The following is a 17,488-nucleotide window of genomic DNA, read 5'->3' on the forward strand; positions in this document are numbered from 1 at the left end:
GTTGCTGATTCATGACAAGGACAGAAATTAAGCTTTAACAACAATGTTATGGCTACCCAGTTACATACATAATCCATGGAACTGTCTTGAACTTGGCACAGACTGGTATGCAAGTTTCCTGTGGCTATCAAAACAAACTCCAACTGAGTGATTTCAAACAGCAGAATTTACTCTCACAGTTCTGGGGACCAGAAATCTAAAATCCAGAGACAGGTAATACCATGTTCTTGGAGGCTCTGAGGAGAATCCCTTCCCTGCCCTTGCCAACTTCTGGGGCTGCTGACAGTCAATGGCTTGTGGCTGCAAAATTCTCATCTTTGCCTCATCTTCACATTGCCTTCTGTGTCAAGTGACCCCTGCATTGCCTCCTATGAACGCATGTGATGGCACTTAGGATTGATCTCATTCAAGATCCTTACTTAATAACTGTTGAGGGCCACAGCTGAGAATGACGCCTGGCATTTTGCCAGAGGGAATGGTTGAAAGGTGATGCCAGCGAGCCACTGATGATGATGATGGTTAGTTAAGCTGTGTATTCAGTTGTATATTAGACCTTTGCTGACGGCAATAGGGCGGCTCTTGCTGCCTCGGGCTCCCGCATCTTTGGAGTTCCCATTGAGTTCTCAGTTCTTGCGGGGTTCCAAGAGAGTTGGGGCAGAGCCTGGTGGAGAGCTGGGAAAGTTCCCGGGGAGTGTGTGTGGAGTGCTGGTGGAGTTCCGGCAATAAAGCTTCCTGTTTGAACATACAAGGCTTTGTGGCGACTCAGTGATTTGTGCCCAGCCAGATTGCGGCAAATAACACCTACAAAAACTTTTTTTCCAGTTATAGTAACATTTATAGATTCCAGGAAACAGGACACGAATATATCTTTTAAGCCCAGAACTGATCTAGGTATTCCTGAATTCATGTATGAAAAGCTTTCCTTTGTATATACTGTACATTCATATCAATTAACTACTGGAGAAAATGAAATCACCATGCTGATTTCCAAATAGCTTGAACAGCAGTGGGTCTCTGATGTGGGTCCCTGTGAGCAGACATGCTGTAGAACCATACTGTGGATCCCTGGTCTTCCTCTATCACCCAGAGTCCAGGGATAGGCAGAACAGACTGCAATGGACTCCCCAGGGAAAGAAAGCAGGCTACCAGGGGGCAGGTCTGGTCTCCCAGATAACTGGCAGGTAATGAAGGGGCTGCCCTCTCCCACTCCAGACTTCTATGCCTCATATGCCTTTAGTTATAAAGTGATTAAATCAAACTGTTTTTGGGTCAAGTGTGCCTCCCTCATCTCATCAAACACTTAGAATTTTAAATATGTAAAGTCTGAAAACAGAAACAAAACTATGTATTGAAATCCTCATGTATCTAGCATTGCTCTGCTACTAAAACATCCTCTCCCCCAACACCCCACTGCCTAGCCTCAAAAACACTCAGGAAGTTTCCAGCTTCAGAACAGAATGGAGAAGGCATTTGAAAACTTGACAAAGGAAGGATTTCATTTCTCATTACAAGTTTTCCAGCCTTTCAGAATCCTCCTTGCTAAAGAAGCCACTGTGTTTCAAGTCCCTTTGCCATGTTACACTTCAGCCTTACAGGGCAGACTATGTCAAGTACCTGGGAATGTTTAAATGATAATATTCAATAATAGCCATGACCACAGTGAAACCAGCCCTCTCTTCACTAACTGCTGATAGGAGTGAAATAGGCACAGTGCTGCACATTCTTATTAAGTAGCTTCAAATTGTATACACCCTTGGACACTGTGATTCCATTTCCAGAATTCTACACTAGGGAATAAATCTGAAATGGAACAAAACAGAATGATCAAAGATATCCATAGCAGCCTCATATATGACATAAAAAGCTGAAAACAGATTTTGTCAAAAAGAGAAAATGATTAAATTAATCCTTATACCAATTCAGGGAAGTAGGTGTTTTTACTTCCACTTCACAGATCTGAAAAACTGGAAGCACCAAGAGTTGTGATGCTTGTTCAAGGTCATCCTACTCCTAAGAGATGCACTGGAATTTTTTTTTTTTTTTTTTTTTTTTTTTTGAGGTAGGGTGGGTACCAAGGAACTACTGAGCTATATTCCCAGCCCTTTATTGTTTTTATTTTGAGACAGGGTCTCACTAAGTTGCTTAGGGCCTTGCTAAGTTGCTGAGGCTGGCTTTGAACTTGCAATCCTCTCGTCTCAGCCTACCAAACTGCTGGTATTATAGGTGTGTGCCACCACACACAACTGGCACTAGAATTTGAGCCCACACAGCCAACTCCAGAGTGTGTGCTCTTATACTTTGAATAATGATCCCAGAGCCATCAGGTCCTAACCCTGAAACCTGTAAAAATTACTTTATATGGAAAAATGTACTTTGAAGACATGATTAAGTCAGTTACATTGAAACAGAGATACCCTTCATTTTCTGGTTGGGTTCTAAATGCAAGGGTCCTCATAAGAAAGGTAAGTTTTGTATTTTTTTAACCCCATCCTCCCTTCACTCATGTGCACAAAAGTGGCTATGAAGACAGAAGAGGAGACTGGAGTGCTGGGTGACATGCCAAGGAATGCCAGCAACTATCCAAAGCTGGCAGGGAAAAGAATGGATTCTCTCCTAGAGCCTCTGAAGCGAGCACAGAGTGCCTGCACCTTGATTTGGGACGTCTGACTTCTAGGATTGTGAGGGAATAAATATCTGTTGTTTTAAGGCACTCAGTTTATAAAAATTTGTTGCAGCCGCTACAGGCAATTCATACAAGCTCCTGTGCTACACTGCTCTCAATGCAGGAGAAAATATTCGTAAGTTAAATGGAAAAAGTAGAAATCAGAATTTATACACAATGACCTTAATTATGCTGTAAAAATATATGCAAATACAACAAAATGTTTGTAGTGATTATCTTTGAATAGTCAAATTATGGATAATTTTCAGCATTATGTCTTTTGATATTTTTCCAAATTTCTATAATTAGTATGAATTATTTTACAAAGAAAAAAGTTATCTTTTTTTAAAATTAGCAATTCAAGACATTTCTGGAACTCTAACTCAATCACAAAGATTAGAAATCAAGAGATCCAAAACTCCCTAATAATTGTTTTAATTCAATCTCAAGCAACACCTGAAATAATCAGCAACCCAGATGCATGTTTTTTCTCTAAGTGACTCCACTCACCCCTTCCCTCAAAAGCCTATTAGTTTTCAGACTCTGGCAGCACATAATGAGGCTGAAGGAGTTTCAGGCTTTAAAGCAAGAAGATAACTTGAGATGGTAAATGTCTTCCTGCCTACCTGACTGTATGTGGTAGCGGAGAGAGGAGATTCTTATGTATTCCCAGAGTTCATCCAGCCCACAGTCTGTGGCTACACACAAAGAACCAAAAGCACCAGTGAATAAACATGTAAATGTTCGATTTCTCTGTAGGTGACTTCATGGAATGAAACATCAAATTACACATGACCCTAACTTTACAAAATTCCTGACTCCGGGGCTATTCTATTGCAAAACTCTTCTGCTATCATCTGTCCAGGCAGTCATAAATCCAAAGGCCAATTTCACTATGTTAACAACACGTCCTTTGATTAAATCTGTTCATGTATATAGTGTTAACATTTTCCCCCAAATGTGGGTAATACTAGACCAAAATAGAAAACAGCACATGTGTGGTATTTCTTTATATGAAGGTCACTGGTTCCTTCTAAGATGGGGCCAGGTCAGAACAAAGGAGCATGAAACACACACTGTGTGGTTTCAGTCCACCCAGTACAACACAGGGAGTTAGGGGTGATAAGACTACAGTACAGGGTATGTCCTGCGGCCCCAGGTTTCCTAAACACATTTATGCATTCTTCACTTTGCTAATCAACATATACAGCACCTACTATATGTCACGCACTATATGGAGGTTGTCTCACATTTTAAAACATATCTCCAATGCTACTCAAGGATGGAGGAGTTGGGCAACAGGTGACCCTCTCACTGATCTTCAGTCATGTGAACCACAAGGATACCAGCATTAGTGTTGAAAGGAAGACTCAAGTCAATCAAAAACCAAATTATGTAGCACTGTGTTCTTCCTACAAACCATTCTCAGAACACTGGTAATTTCAGTGATTAGTTAACGAATATTGGAATCTCCCACTTAAGCACCCACTTCATACAAAGAGTGTTAGCACTTTCCTATGTTTTTCCACTTACCATTGTATTTCCACACTTAGCAGTGTCTACCTTAAGAGGTATTCATCAAATAGCTGAAATATAAATTTAATGCAAGAATGAATGTGGATAGTTAACTTCCTCATCTGTTAAAATGGAAAAGCCAGGAAGGAGGCAGATTACTTCCCAAGAAAATGCTAAAGAGTCTAATACTCTGAGTGATGCTATGAAAAGAGGGTTCACAAATGATTCAGCTTGAGAAATGCTTTGTTTTGTTGCCTCCTACTCCTCTTAAGGATTTACAATGTACATTATACAATAAAGAATCTGGAAACTCCTTCAATTAGGAACCTATTTGAGCATTCCCAAATCCTTTTGTGCTTTCACTTGCTGATATCACAGAAAACCAGTTCTAAGGAAACGATGGGAATACTAACCCAACCTCTTCGTCTGTTTCAAAAGTATTTAAGTCTTTATTAAGCCCATATAATGATGAAAATGATGATAATAAAGATGACTAACATGGAACAAGTGATTACCCGTAACAGTCATAGTACTCAGTGCTCCTCCCCCCAAGATAAATATGAAACTTGGCTCAGTCTATTAGAAGAGACCATTGAAGACAGGATTATAACCAATATTAGCTGATACATACACAAATACACAGATGCATACATGTATATAAACACATAATTATGTATATATGCATATGTGTACACACAGGGACAGAGGTGGTAGTGAAGATGTGTGTTCAATTGGCATGGAGCCTAGGCAGAAGAAGCAAGAACACTGGGTATACATATGACTGGGTCTTACCCAGTGGTTTTCAAAGTATGGTCCACAACCCTTTCTGGGAATCCTGCAAGGTCAAACTATCTTCAAGTGTGTTGACATTTGAACTAAAGGTACAAAAACAATGGTGGGTAAAATTGCTGGCATCTTAGCATAAATCAAAATAGTGGCATCTGACCATATTAGTACTTGTATTTTCCACTATTACACACTTGAAGTTCATTTTTTATTTGTTTTTAATGTCAATTTCAGTTAAGAATGTCTTCTATGGAGCAGCAAAAATTATTAGTTTTGTTAAAAAAAAAAAATCTTAATTTTATTAAATAACTACTCTCTAGTTCATGTTCTCGTGGTATCCCACATGACAAATAGCAAGCATTCATCAAGCTTTTCAGCTGCAGGTTGCCGGGAAGAAAGAGTACTGCTGTGACTCAGCTGCAGGATGCAGGAGCCACCGTTTCTCAAGGAACACCATCCTTACATGAAAGATGATTAACAGAAAAAGGATGGTTATTCAGATTTGAGTATTTATAGGCAATCTCAACAAATGAATAAAGCAAGCCTACTACTTCTAGGAAAACTGATGACATCTGTTGTTAAAGGTAAAATGTGAATTTTCAAAGAGAGTAAAATGTAGAAAACTTTGTATTATGAGTTTCAGAGCATCCTAATACTTAAAAGTGTTTAGGTAAGAATGGTAGTAAAATAAGCAAATGTGATATTCTATTTCTATATTAATATTAAATGTGATATTTTAATATTTTCCAAATGACTAACATATACTATGACAAAATAAGGCATAAAAGATGCTTCAAAGTGCAATATGGACCAGTGGACTTCAATTTACAAGAGAAAGAATCTATGCGTATGGTTTCAGATTTCACACTGTGACAAAACTTTGAGAAACTGCTACTGTTAAGTTCTGATGTAGTTTCAAAGACTGCCCTCAATTAACTGAAAAGATTATTTAAAAAAAAAAAATCTTCCCTTTTTCAACTACCTATCTGGGTAAGGCTGGATTTTTTTGCACATACGTCAACCAACACTGCATACTGCAGCAGAATAAAAACAAAGTCATTTATGAGACCCCAGCTGTCTTCCATTAAGGCAGACAGTAAAGAGATCTTAAAAAAAAAAAAAGAACAGTCTCACTCTTCTTACTAAATGTAGTTTGAAAATAGTTACTTTTCATTAAAAAATGTTATTCACATTATCATGTTAATGGGTTTATTATTCTTATAGTTAAACTAATTTAATAAAAATTTAAAATATTTTCAAATTTACTTTCTAATGTAGTATTATGTGAATATATAATTCACATAAATGAAAGCTCTTTGGTCTGATTTTTAAGACTTAAGTATAGGAGTCGTAAAACCCAGTGTCAAGAACCACTGGTGTAGTATGCTGGGAGGCAGGGAGTAATGGAGGTGAGGTAAGAAGCAGGAGGGAAAGGGACCCCAATGGTCTTTGACATCATGATAGGGTGTTCCGATATGATCTATAAAAGCCAAAACGGTGCAGACTACCAAAATGCTATGCATGGATTTTCTTTTCAAAAAAGTGAGGATTCTATAAAAGTGCCTTCTGCTTTGTGAACATAATTCTAAAAACAAGTAAGTACGATGAGAAGTCAAATCGTAGGGCACTAAAGGTCCATTTTTACAACCTTAGAAATGAAATACAAATTTCTATAAAAGAGCACAAAATATTAAAATTTAATGATGGAAAAAGAAGAAAAGCAGGGTGTTGCACACTGACTTGCAACCAAATAAAATTCTGCAAAATGAGGGAAACCATCAGTAACAAAGTGCAGGGCTTTAAAAACATAAAGATGACAAAATCAAGATGCATTTCAGGCAAGTCTGGAAAATAAAAATATAGGAGCGAGCAAAGAGCAATAAACAACAGCAGTAAAGAGTGAAGATGAATGCAGCCAGAGAAGACAAACAGAAGCATTTAGAAATAAACAGTAGCTAGGAGAGGAAATCAGCAATGTCCTGGATTCTAGCCACATGTATTCCCACCACTGGAGGTGGGAAGACCAAGCAAGAAACCCCTCCAGAGCGAAGCAGACCTCCTGAGCCAGTATCTCACCAGGAAAAGTCTGATTACACCAATCAAGAACATGGATCACACAGAGGAGACAAGAGACAATTATTAAAACTGGCTCTCAATGAGCTTACAGTCATTATTTTTTAAATCAAAAAAGCCATTAATAGGATAGTTGTTACTAAATTGAGAAAGGTGTCCTATAGGGAATTCTAAACAGAAACCCTTGGCAATTTTCTCAAACTCATAGGGCCTGAGTTTCCTCGTCTGCAAATGGTGGGGGCTGGAGTCCCCCACCTACTTCACAGGTTGGTGGAGCAGAGCCACTGCATCCTGGACACTGAGCACAAGCCTGGCATGGGGCAGATGCTCAATAAACAGAGGATGTTACTAATATCACTATAAATTACCACTTCAGGGTCAAAGCAGAGTTCTAAGAGCAAAGAACCTAGGCCAGAAAGCTCCCCAAAGTCAAATATCAAGGTTTTAAACGTCACCAATACTTGAACTTTAAATTGGAAAAGGAATTTGAATGGCTTTGTCCTGGGACTACACATGCTTAGCTGGTAAAAAACTGCCATGGATCCAACAAGGCCTGGGCCAGTCTTCTTGGCCTCTCTGGTTTACAAGCAGCATGTATCACATGGGCACACTGTCAAACACAGGGAGACCCAACGAAGGTCAAAAAAACAACCAGCTTCCTGAACTGCCAACATTGCTACGCCAGGTGCCTCTCACACATAATCTGCCCTGTCACCATTAGCCAGGACAGAAGCCTACACAGTTACCAGGAAGCTGTCTGACTGAATTGCTCTCTTGATCTGAGGCCCCAGGACTAGACCACATTGCCCACCCCACAGTGATCCAGGGTGTGCTCAACAGATGTAGGTCAGCAGTTCTACATTCAGGTGGAGGATTGGGAATCCAATAGATTAAAAGAAAAAAAAATCCAATAGAAAAAAAAAAAAATCAAAAGATTATGATCCATTTAAAGAAATAAAGGTAGCCATTGAGAGAAAGATGAGTCAGGAAGAAAAAGAGAGTAAGGAATATTTTGACAAGGATAATCAATTTGGCCAAAAATAAGTGTTTTTTTTTTTTTCTTTTTTCATTTCCCATAGCTAATGGAACACCTAGTAAATACTGATACTCCAGATGCTGCCCTTGAGGCTAGGGATGGGAGGTGAACTGTGCTCTCCTGCCCTTTCTGTCCTCAGACATTAACTGGAAACCATCTCTTGTGGCTACCAAGAATGCAGTACTGGGTACTCTGGAAGCTTATGTCTGAGAGGCCATAGGAGCATAGGCAAAAGTCCTGAGGTCTTTCAAAGTCTGGCAGATTTGAGGAGCTAAAAGGCCAGGGTGCAAAAAGGCAGTCAACAGAATTGTTGAGAGGCAGGCAGGGACCAGACTGCACAGGGCCTTGGAAACCCCAATTTCATACTTTCATACTTCTAAGAGCACAGAGTCTTTGAAGATCTCATTGGAAGAAGGCACCATTTGATTTGCATGTTAAAAGTTTACTGTGGCTACAGTGTAGAGTCATGGAGGGCATAAAATGCATACACAAAGGTCTATCAAATAGAAACTTTTTTTTTTTTTTTTTTTTTTTAGCCACAACCTGTGAGTAAGAAGCTTTACTTTGCAACGCTGGGTATGTACACACAAGTACTTGCCACAAGTACTTGCAGACAGTCTATGGCAGGCAGGCAGGCAGCAGCCTGGCAGGGAACACTGGAATTTTCTGCATCCTGGAGCCAGCTTTTCAACCTCCCTGAGTGAGTCTCAGTTACCTCATCTGTAAAATAGTGATAATAATGGAACTTACTGTATACACTGTTGTGGGAGATAAATAAGTCAATATACCAAAAACCCTTTTTAAAAAAAACTATATTATACACAAGTCACAAAACTAAACCTTATGCCATACTCTCATGTTTTTCAATCTGTTTCTTTTTCTGTATTTTTAAAATGCTGGAAAAGAGCCTCTAATTAATTTCAGAATCCAGTAATGAGGATCTCTCCCTACAGCTGGGTGATGGCAAAGGAGGAGGCAGAAGGCAGACACCGCCATCACCCATGTCCATGCTGACAGGACTCCTGAACACCTGGATATGAGGGTAAGGGAGAGAAAGCAGAAAAGGCTCTCAGGCCTCTGGGTTGATGACAATGACATTTCTGAGATGGGGATCCTGGGAGGAGGGACAGGTTTTAGTTTATAGGAGGAAAGGAAGATTAGACTTTCTCTTTCAAACTAGAGTTTCTGCCTGGAGTAGGATTTAGTGTAGGTAACAAAAGGAACCTTCAGCATTCTCCCAAGCAGGCTACTATGCAGAGATTTCACATCACAACTCTAGTTACTGACAACAAAATGCTTATGTCCAGACTGCTCTATCAGGCGAGAACCTCATGAACCAAACACAGTGGCAAGTAGCTCAAGAGAACTCAGGGACTTGGGGCTCCCACCGAATGTCTTTCCTTATCTGACCAACATAAAGCACTAATCATACTTTAATTAGAGTCTGTCTGCCCATCTGTTCCTTTACTCACCAAGCAGCTTCAGGGCGGGGACCACTGTCTCACTGATCTTTCCATTCCCCAGACTTCCCCAGCATAATGTCCAGTACATTGCCTATAGTAGGTGCTCAATAAACGTCTGCTGGCTGAATGGCTGAGAATCAACAAGATAAAACTCTCCAGAAGGCCATTACCAGTGCAGAAAAATTAAAATAAGGCAAAAATAAGTAGAATCTGTTAGGAGAATTCTGATCACTTAAAGCTGTGGGTCAACAAAAAGCCAATGGTGCATGGGGAAAATGAGTCAACAAAGAAAATACACTCTGGGATCTATAATGAGAATAGATTTTCGTCATAATAATCAGAAACACTAAGAAGACTTGGTATGGAATCAAGACGATAAAGACAAAACCAAAGAAAAATATTAGGCCATACATACACACACATAAATAAAATGTGGTGCCTTCCACAGAACACACTCATGTTTGCTTCTTCACATTGCTTCCCTTGCTACATTTTCCATCAGCTCCAGACCTCCAGGAAGCCTCCCAGCTCCCAATCCTCGGCTACCTCCAATGCCCAACTGCAGCATGCTCTGTATGTATGTGATTTATTTCTCTGGTAGACAGGAATGGTGTTACGTACATTGTTATTTGCTCCACCCTCACCCCTTGCACTGAGGAGGCACTCATCAGTAGCTGATTCATTTGTTTTTATATTAATTCACTTTGGCATTAAATGCTAAACTTGGATTCATAATTTCTAGACTTACACCCTTTAGCTGCAACTATTTCTGAAACTACCATTTTTTATAGTAACAGTGCATTGGTTCAGCACCTATCCCCTACCAGACATAGCTAAGGACTTCAAGTACATCATCTCCTGTAATCTCCAGTCATTCCCACTTTATAGGCGACAGGACAAGACTTAGAGACAGCACAGTTTAGTAGGTGGCAACTTCGGCCTTCAAATCCAAAGTTACTGAACTCCAAAGCCAGATAAATGCGCAATTATTGTAAAATTTTAGCACCATTATCCCTGTGACAGAAACATGAAGAACAGCCCATCTGATGCAGAGGCAGCACTCTCTGCTCCCCAGGACATAATTAAGACTGAACTCAGAAAAAGCCTTTTTTAGGCTTGGAAAGGCCATAATGTATCAAAAGCCATTCATTCATTTCCTAAAAATACATAAGTCAATTCAAGCAACTCTGCTATTAAAAAAAAAAAAAAAAAAAAAAAAAGATGCTAACAGCATCATTTGTTTCTGAAGGAATGTTTAATTTGCAGTAAGAAAACCAATGGTGTTGAGGATTATCAAATCTTTGGTATCAGGTGATTGATGAAATAATCACAAAACCTGTGATAGCCTCCCTGTCTCCTATGTTATAGGGCCCCTATGCTTTCGAGTACATTATTTATTTGATCATGTACCTGTGAGACAATTACAGGTACCTCACTGTGCACATGAGAAAAACCACAAGTAAGAAAATTCAGGGAGTCACCGAAGGTCAGGATGCTTATCACTTTGAACCTGTGGCTATAAGTTACAGGAAGAAAACACTTCTGCTTAGCTGAGGCAAAAGGGGAACTCTTGATGACAAAGGCTGTCGGGGTCTCTCAGGTGAAGGTGTCCCCTCTCTGCCTGCAGCTTCCTCCAACCCATGCAGACCAGCTTTCCCCACAGGCAACATTCCAGGGTCTCTACTCCAGAGAGGCTCTTGGCCTCAAGGTCAACAGTCCAGAGACAAGGCTTGAAATACTGTCTTCCAGGCCTCTGAGCCTCTCCCCAGTCCCACCCTGGGCTGGTATGATGGTGGGAACAATAGGACAGACAGCAGTTCTCTGCATCAAATCTTCAGGCCTCCATTTTAATATCTTTGTTCTGGTGTGGGGTCCAAATCTGGCTCTGTGCTTTGCCACTGCAATTTCTACACAGAGGCTGCTTCACATTCACTTTGGTATAGAATCTCCATGTCCTGCTGTCTCTATAGAAACAGAAGTAGGGAAAGGCCCTATTTTAACATCCTATTTATTACATGGTCGCAATTACTGCCTTGGATTCTCTTGAGACACCAGGTCTTCATAATACATTCTTCCTTTCACTTAAAAAATATATTTTTTTTTTCAGGAAGAGCCCTGGCTAGCGCAGTGGACTTAGAACACAGGGACCAAAACCCACACTAGGTAGGCCCCAAGAGTTGAAGAGGGGGCACAGGAAGTGCCTCTAAAGAAGGGGGGGTCTGCCAGTCCCAAAAGAAGAAGGGGGTTGGGCAGATTAAGTAAATGAAATCCTGTAACTGCTAAGCTCTGCTCTTCAGACCTCAAGTCCAGTGATCTTTCTACAACAGTCAATGTTATTTGGGCATTAAACTGAAAAACATCCACAGTGAAGAACCACCAATATGCGACAAGGCGCTAATTTTGCAGTAAAGATGTTTAGTGCAAACAGAATTAGGAAAGAGATCAACAAGCCATTTACATCAAGTAGTATCCCAAAATTAGAGATCCCTACTCCACATCTGTGTGATAAGAAGCAATAAAAACTATTTCTTTACATTAGGGTCAGTCTAGCCTTCCCGCCTCGCCACTTGCCCTCCTCCCCTGTGGCTGAAGGATGGAAGCTGCATTTGAGGTCCAGGTTGCCTCATTCCTCTACTTAGCTGCAGCGTCCACCTGGGCCCAGGGGATAAGGTCATTTCTTCCAAGGACAAGAGCAGGAATCAGAAACACACAACAGGCCCACAAAGGCAAAGCCACCTATCTCAAAACCCTGCAAGTATCAGGAGGCTAAGAGAAGAAGTGGGCACGTCTCAGGGTGTGCCCAATGCTGACTCGGACAGCTCCAGATGACAAGACCACCTGGTGCAGAGCAGGCAGCTCAGAGAGAAGTGTGCAGGGCCGCCATCCCAGGCGCCTTACTGAGACTGCCAGAACGCGCCAGCTTTTCCTTCTTTGGTTCATCCACTTCCAGAACCCTTGCCGTCCACCAGGCACTGTCCTCAGTGCATCTGCATATTCTGTTGTAACTGGGAGAAGTCAGCCCTCATGAGTTGGTTGCACTGGCCACAAGTGGTTATGGTGACTTCTGAAAGGAGTCTAGAGAACAGGATGATTTTGTCCTTTTCTCAAAGATCTAACCTAAACCTAGAGGCTGATATCAATCCCCATTTCTTCTCCAGTTCTAAAATTTTGCTTCCATCCCTGAATCCACTTCCTTCTCTTTCCACAGCCCTGAGATAAAGGTTAATATTTATTAAGCACTGCCAGTATGCTCAGCATTTTATATCCATTATCTCAACTGATTCTCATAGCAACCCTAAGAGGGAAGACCTACTTCTAAGCCCTCTTTACAGAAGACAAAAGCAGACAGAGTGATGAGGCTACATGCAGGGCTCACTTACCTGGTGGCTGAGTGACAAGCCAAAATCCCAGCCCTGGCCAACAGACTCCGCACTCCTTTCTCATACCCATATTCAAGGGCCTCACCAGAGAATAATTTCTATGTGGTGTCACTTTAAAAGCCTTTCGTGGCAAGAACATATATGGCTGCACCTTCAAGTTGTTGGAACTGAGGCAAAACTCATATAACATATGTAAACCCTCTTGAAAAATACACTTGAGGGACATTTAGATATTCACAAGGCTGTGCAACTGTGTTGAACATGTCATTCTATCATGTTCATCACCTCAAAAGAAAAACAGCAGCTACTAAGCAGTCAGTTCCCCGCCTTCCCCCAGCCCCTAGCGGCCACCCATTTGCTCCGTCTCTATGGCATGATGTACCTATTCTGGATATCTCTTATAATAAAATGGAATTACATGTATGTAGCCTCTTGTGTTTGGTTTCTCTCCCCTATATCATGTTTCCAAGGTTTACCACACTGCAGCACACGTCTGTACTTCATTCCTTTTTATGGCTATAAATATGGATACATCACATTTTGTATATCTATGCATTCAACAATGGAAACTTGTGTTGCTTCTACCTTTGGCTATTATAAAGAACATTCATTTATGAAGATTTGGGTCCCTCTTTTCAATTCTTTTGAGTACATAGCTAGGATGGAATTGTTGGGTCCTATGGTAACTCTATGTTTAACTTTTTGAGGAACCATGCCCCTTTAAAATATCTTGAAAATTTCTAATTCCACCAGGAAAAGTCAAAAGGAAACTGAAAGCAAAATACAAAACCACAGTGAAGTCAAAGAAGTTAAAAAAAATTTTTTTCTAGTCTCACTCCATTTTTTAATATATTCAAACCTGGGCAGAAGGAACACAAATAGTATACCACTTTTTTAAAAGGCCAGGAATACCACAAAGAGAAATTTAAAGCAAGCAATTCCTTGGAATAATTAACAAAGGGTTGCTATGTCCCCAGGATATTTTTAACAACAAAATCACCTAGACAGGACTCTACTAGGAGCTACATGGTTGGTGGTAAGACTTTTCAACCAAAGAAAACAGTCAGAGGACAAACACAGGCCATGAACAAGGACCACATTCTGTGATCAGGGAAGACTGGATTTCCTTGCCCTCCTTCTCATTTTTCTCTTTAGAGACTGTAAGTCCCTAAAGTAAAAAATGTCAGCAGTTTTTAAAAAACACACCATTTTGTGTCCTATACCTTAAAAGATCATTTCTAATTGGGTCTAAACCATCATCAGCACTTTAAGATCGACTGGCTAGAAACAGCATGAGACCAAGGAAAGAAAAGCGAGAGAACACCAACCCAGGAAACATGTGCCCTCATTATGCACCTGGTCTTTCAGCAGTTTTCATGAAGTTTAGAGTCACCAATAATTCTGACTGGCAGCGGCAAGATGGCAGTGCAGAGGGACTATACCAAAAGAGGATGCATTGGCACCTTTAAATTCAGCCAAGGAGAAAAAGCTCTCTGAAGAACACAGTAACCAACTATAAATGACTAAACTGAGTCTGCTGATAGGAGCAAGACACTGACCCGGCAGGGGTGGCTGGCAAATCAGGTAATGGGAGGTGAGCTGCAGCACTCACTGGGCAGGTGTTCAATTAGAAGGAAGTGGACTGAAAAATAGCTCAATTAATTCATTGTGCATTCTGTCTGGGAGAACCTGAAGATAAGCCTGAAACATCAACAGCTGGCCAGAGACTAATATCACAGCTCCACTTTTGGCAAAAGTCAGAGCTAACAAAGAAGTCTGCACAAAATATAAAATGACACTGAGATTAGCTCTGGTAAGCTCTTTAAAGTTCAAGCTAAACCAAAGGCCAGGAAGTAAACCTAGCAAGAAGGCAGTTTATTACGGATCACAAAAGCCACTCCTTCCTCCTGACAGGGTGTTCCTGTTCAGCCTCAGAGGCAGGTGGAGCTGGGGCTGAGGCCAGGGAGCATAGAACAGAAACCATCTAAAAGCCAAGAACAAAGTGATGGGATCACCCTTATTTGCAACATCCCACGTGGTGGCCCAGCCAGGCTGAGCCTTGATTCCAATCCAACAGGTGGACAGACCCTCAATCTGAAATACACTGGAAAAAAAGATAAAACATGAGAGTCATGTGGCAGAGCCAGGAAGAGGGAAAGACATTAAGAATATAAAATCAAGGGGATAAAAAAAAAAGGTTATCAGGGCCAACATCTAGCAGAGTAGCTACTGAAAAAAAGAGTTCCTCAATCCTAGCGGGGAGCATCCCCTCTAGAGGGCTGACAAGGAACAAGGTAACCAACATGGAGGACAGAAAGTTGAAATAGACCATATCTGTAGTGTCTGGGCAACTCCCTTGTTTTAAAGAATACTGAGATCCAGAGAGATTCTGCAACACACCCAGGACAACTGTTAACAATGGCAAAGCCAGGTCCAGACTCATGATCTCCTGGAAGGCCTTCCACTGATACTGACAATGATGACAGTAATAGCTTCTATCTACTGAAGAATTAATGAAGATGCTATATGGAGAGTTTTACATATGTTACCCAGTTTACTCCTCTCAATAACCTATAAGGTAATAATAATATTTTAGCTCATTTTACAGATAGAACAGAGAGAGGTTAAGGAGCTTGCCCAAAGTCACACAGCTTGTTGGAAGCACAGACAGGATAGGAACTAAGTTTGGCTAAAAATATATGCTCTTAACCATTACACTTGACTGTCCCTAAACTATGCTGCTTCCAAACAAGGGAGAAGGTCGTATTTCCAACTAAAGTATAAGCCAGAAACTTTCTACCATTAAGTAATTTTCAGTATCTAAAATCATGTTCTCCCAAAACAACAAAAACAATCAGCACTTAAGGATATAAAGAACAAAATCATTAACTTTGGGGGAAAAGAAAGATTATTCTCCAGCCTGAACAACAGAAATAAGAAGACCCAGACTTGAAAATCAGGGGCTAATTCTAAAATCCAGTCCCTTTGGGATTTTGTCCAGAGTCATACACCTTTAACAAGTCACATATTTTTAAGTGATTAATTCTGAGTGCACAGTGGTGCTGGTAGGCCCACTAGATGACTGCAGAAGTCAGCATTTTCCATATCTTGGAGTGTCCACTAAAATATCACTGGGCTATGTGTAAAACCACCAGTTTAAGCTAAGCACATACATTGCTACCTTCAGGTTTCAGAAACTGTTGATTTTGATGAAATAAAGAGCACCTGGCTTTCCCAAGAAAAGCCACACATTCTCCATTCCACTGTGCTTAGCTCCACTTCCCTATTGATGGAAGTCTTTGTTTTCTCTAAATTACAAACTCAGGACATCTCCTTGCATGCACAGCTGCATCATCCACTCCCTTTTACTGCCACAACCAAGCCACAGTTTCCAGCTACAAGTTCAGTTCAAGATCAACAAGCATCACAGAGCTGGAGCTCTAGAAGGGGCCTCCTGCAGGGGTTCTGGCTCCAGCTGGGACCCAACGTGAGTCACGTAATCCTTCTGAATATTAATCATAACACCAAGAGCAGCACATAACACTTACTTGCTGCTTATCAGATGTCCAACACCACACTGAAGAATTTTTCTCACCTGATGCTCACAGTACTTCTAAGGTAGGTGCCACTTGTATATCTATCTGAAAGACGGAGGAAGTTACCCAAAGTTACACCACGGGACACCGCACACACAGAATTCAAACCCAGGACTCTTGGACTTCATAATTCCAGTTCTTCACTATCAAATGCTTTGCACTGTAGGGAAATAAAAACTCTCCCTCTACCCTTTAAGGCTTTGAGTCTATGAAATAACCTGTCCATAGCTAGATTAATAGAATAAAAATTATACATTTATTTACCACACAGGACATCATATTAAATAATAGTGCAGGAGCTGGGGTTGTAGCTCAGCAGTAGAGCATTTGCCTAGGTTTGATCCTCAGCACCACATAAAAATAATAAAATAGAAGTTTTTGTGTCCAACTACAACTAAAAAATAGATATTTTTTTAAAAAGAAAGAATAGTACATACTTGAAAACCCAGGAAGATATAGAAGCTTATATTCCCTCTTCATAGGAAGATGCAGGCAACTTAGAGCCGATAATTTCTAGGAAAGATGAATGCCTAGGCATGGTGTCACTCTCCAGTTCCCTTTCTGTGGGTCTCCTCTCCTGTGATATAAGTTTAATCTTCCCTGGCTGCTGAGACCCAAGGGGAGGGGATTCATAAAATTTGAGTTCCTTTTGGTTGATCAGTCTTCAGGCAGATAAGGCAAGTTCAGAGAAAGCCCCTCTCTGCCTTTGCTATTTCCACAGTATCCTCAGTTTAAAGTCCAAATTGACACAATTTGGGGGTGGTATTTTGTAAATTTGCTTTCCTCATCCATAACGCAAGGGCAAGACCACACTCGCATTTCCTTGTGAGAAGCATATTCTGCAAATGGTCCTTAACATGGTTCTGACTGTTCTTCTAAGTCTGTACAGGAAACAATAATGAGTTCTCAACAGAACAACCAAGCAGCTGAGTACTTAGTACTGAGCTAAGGACAAAGGGAATGGTAAAGAAAGACAG

At 40.7% G+C, this 17,488-nt stretch overlaps 1 protein-coding gene across 11 annotated transcripts in view; it reads right to left on the reverse strand.

Annotated features, from left to right (window-relative positions):
- The window catches only part of Slc36a4 (solute carrier family 36 member 4), a 391,588-nt gene that overhangs the window by 357,482 nt on the left and 16,618 nt on the right, over positions 1–17,488 (reverse strand). Inside the window, exon 1 of one of the 11 annotated variants that reach the window (XM_058584998.1) lies at positions 8,616–10,718. The exons of 9 other annotated variants lie outside the window; for them this stretch is intronic. The gene's annotated coding sequence lies outside the window, so the exon portion shown is untranslated. Of the gene's footprint in view, positions 1–3,288; positions 5,548–8,615; positions 10,719–17,488 lie in introns of those variants that run through there. One more of the 11 variants, XM_058584997.1, reaches the window with a different exon arrangement.

The sequence above is a fragment of the Marmota monax genome, unplaced genomic scaffold (genome assembly GCF_021218885.2).
Source record: "Marmota monax isolate L192 unplaced genomic scaffold, Marmota_monax_Labrador192_F-V1.1 WCK01_AAM20220418_F8-fsc00104, whole genome shotgun sequence".
Taxonomy (NCBI): domain Eukaryota; kingdom Metazoa; phylum Chordata; class Mammalia; order Rodentia; family Sciuridae; genus Marmota; species Marmota monax.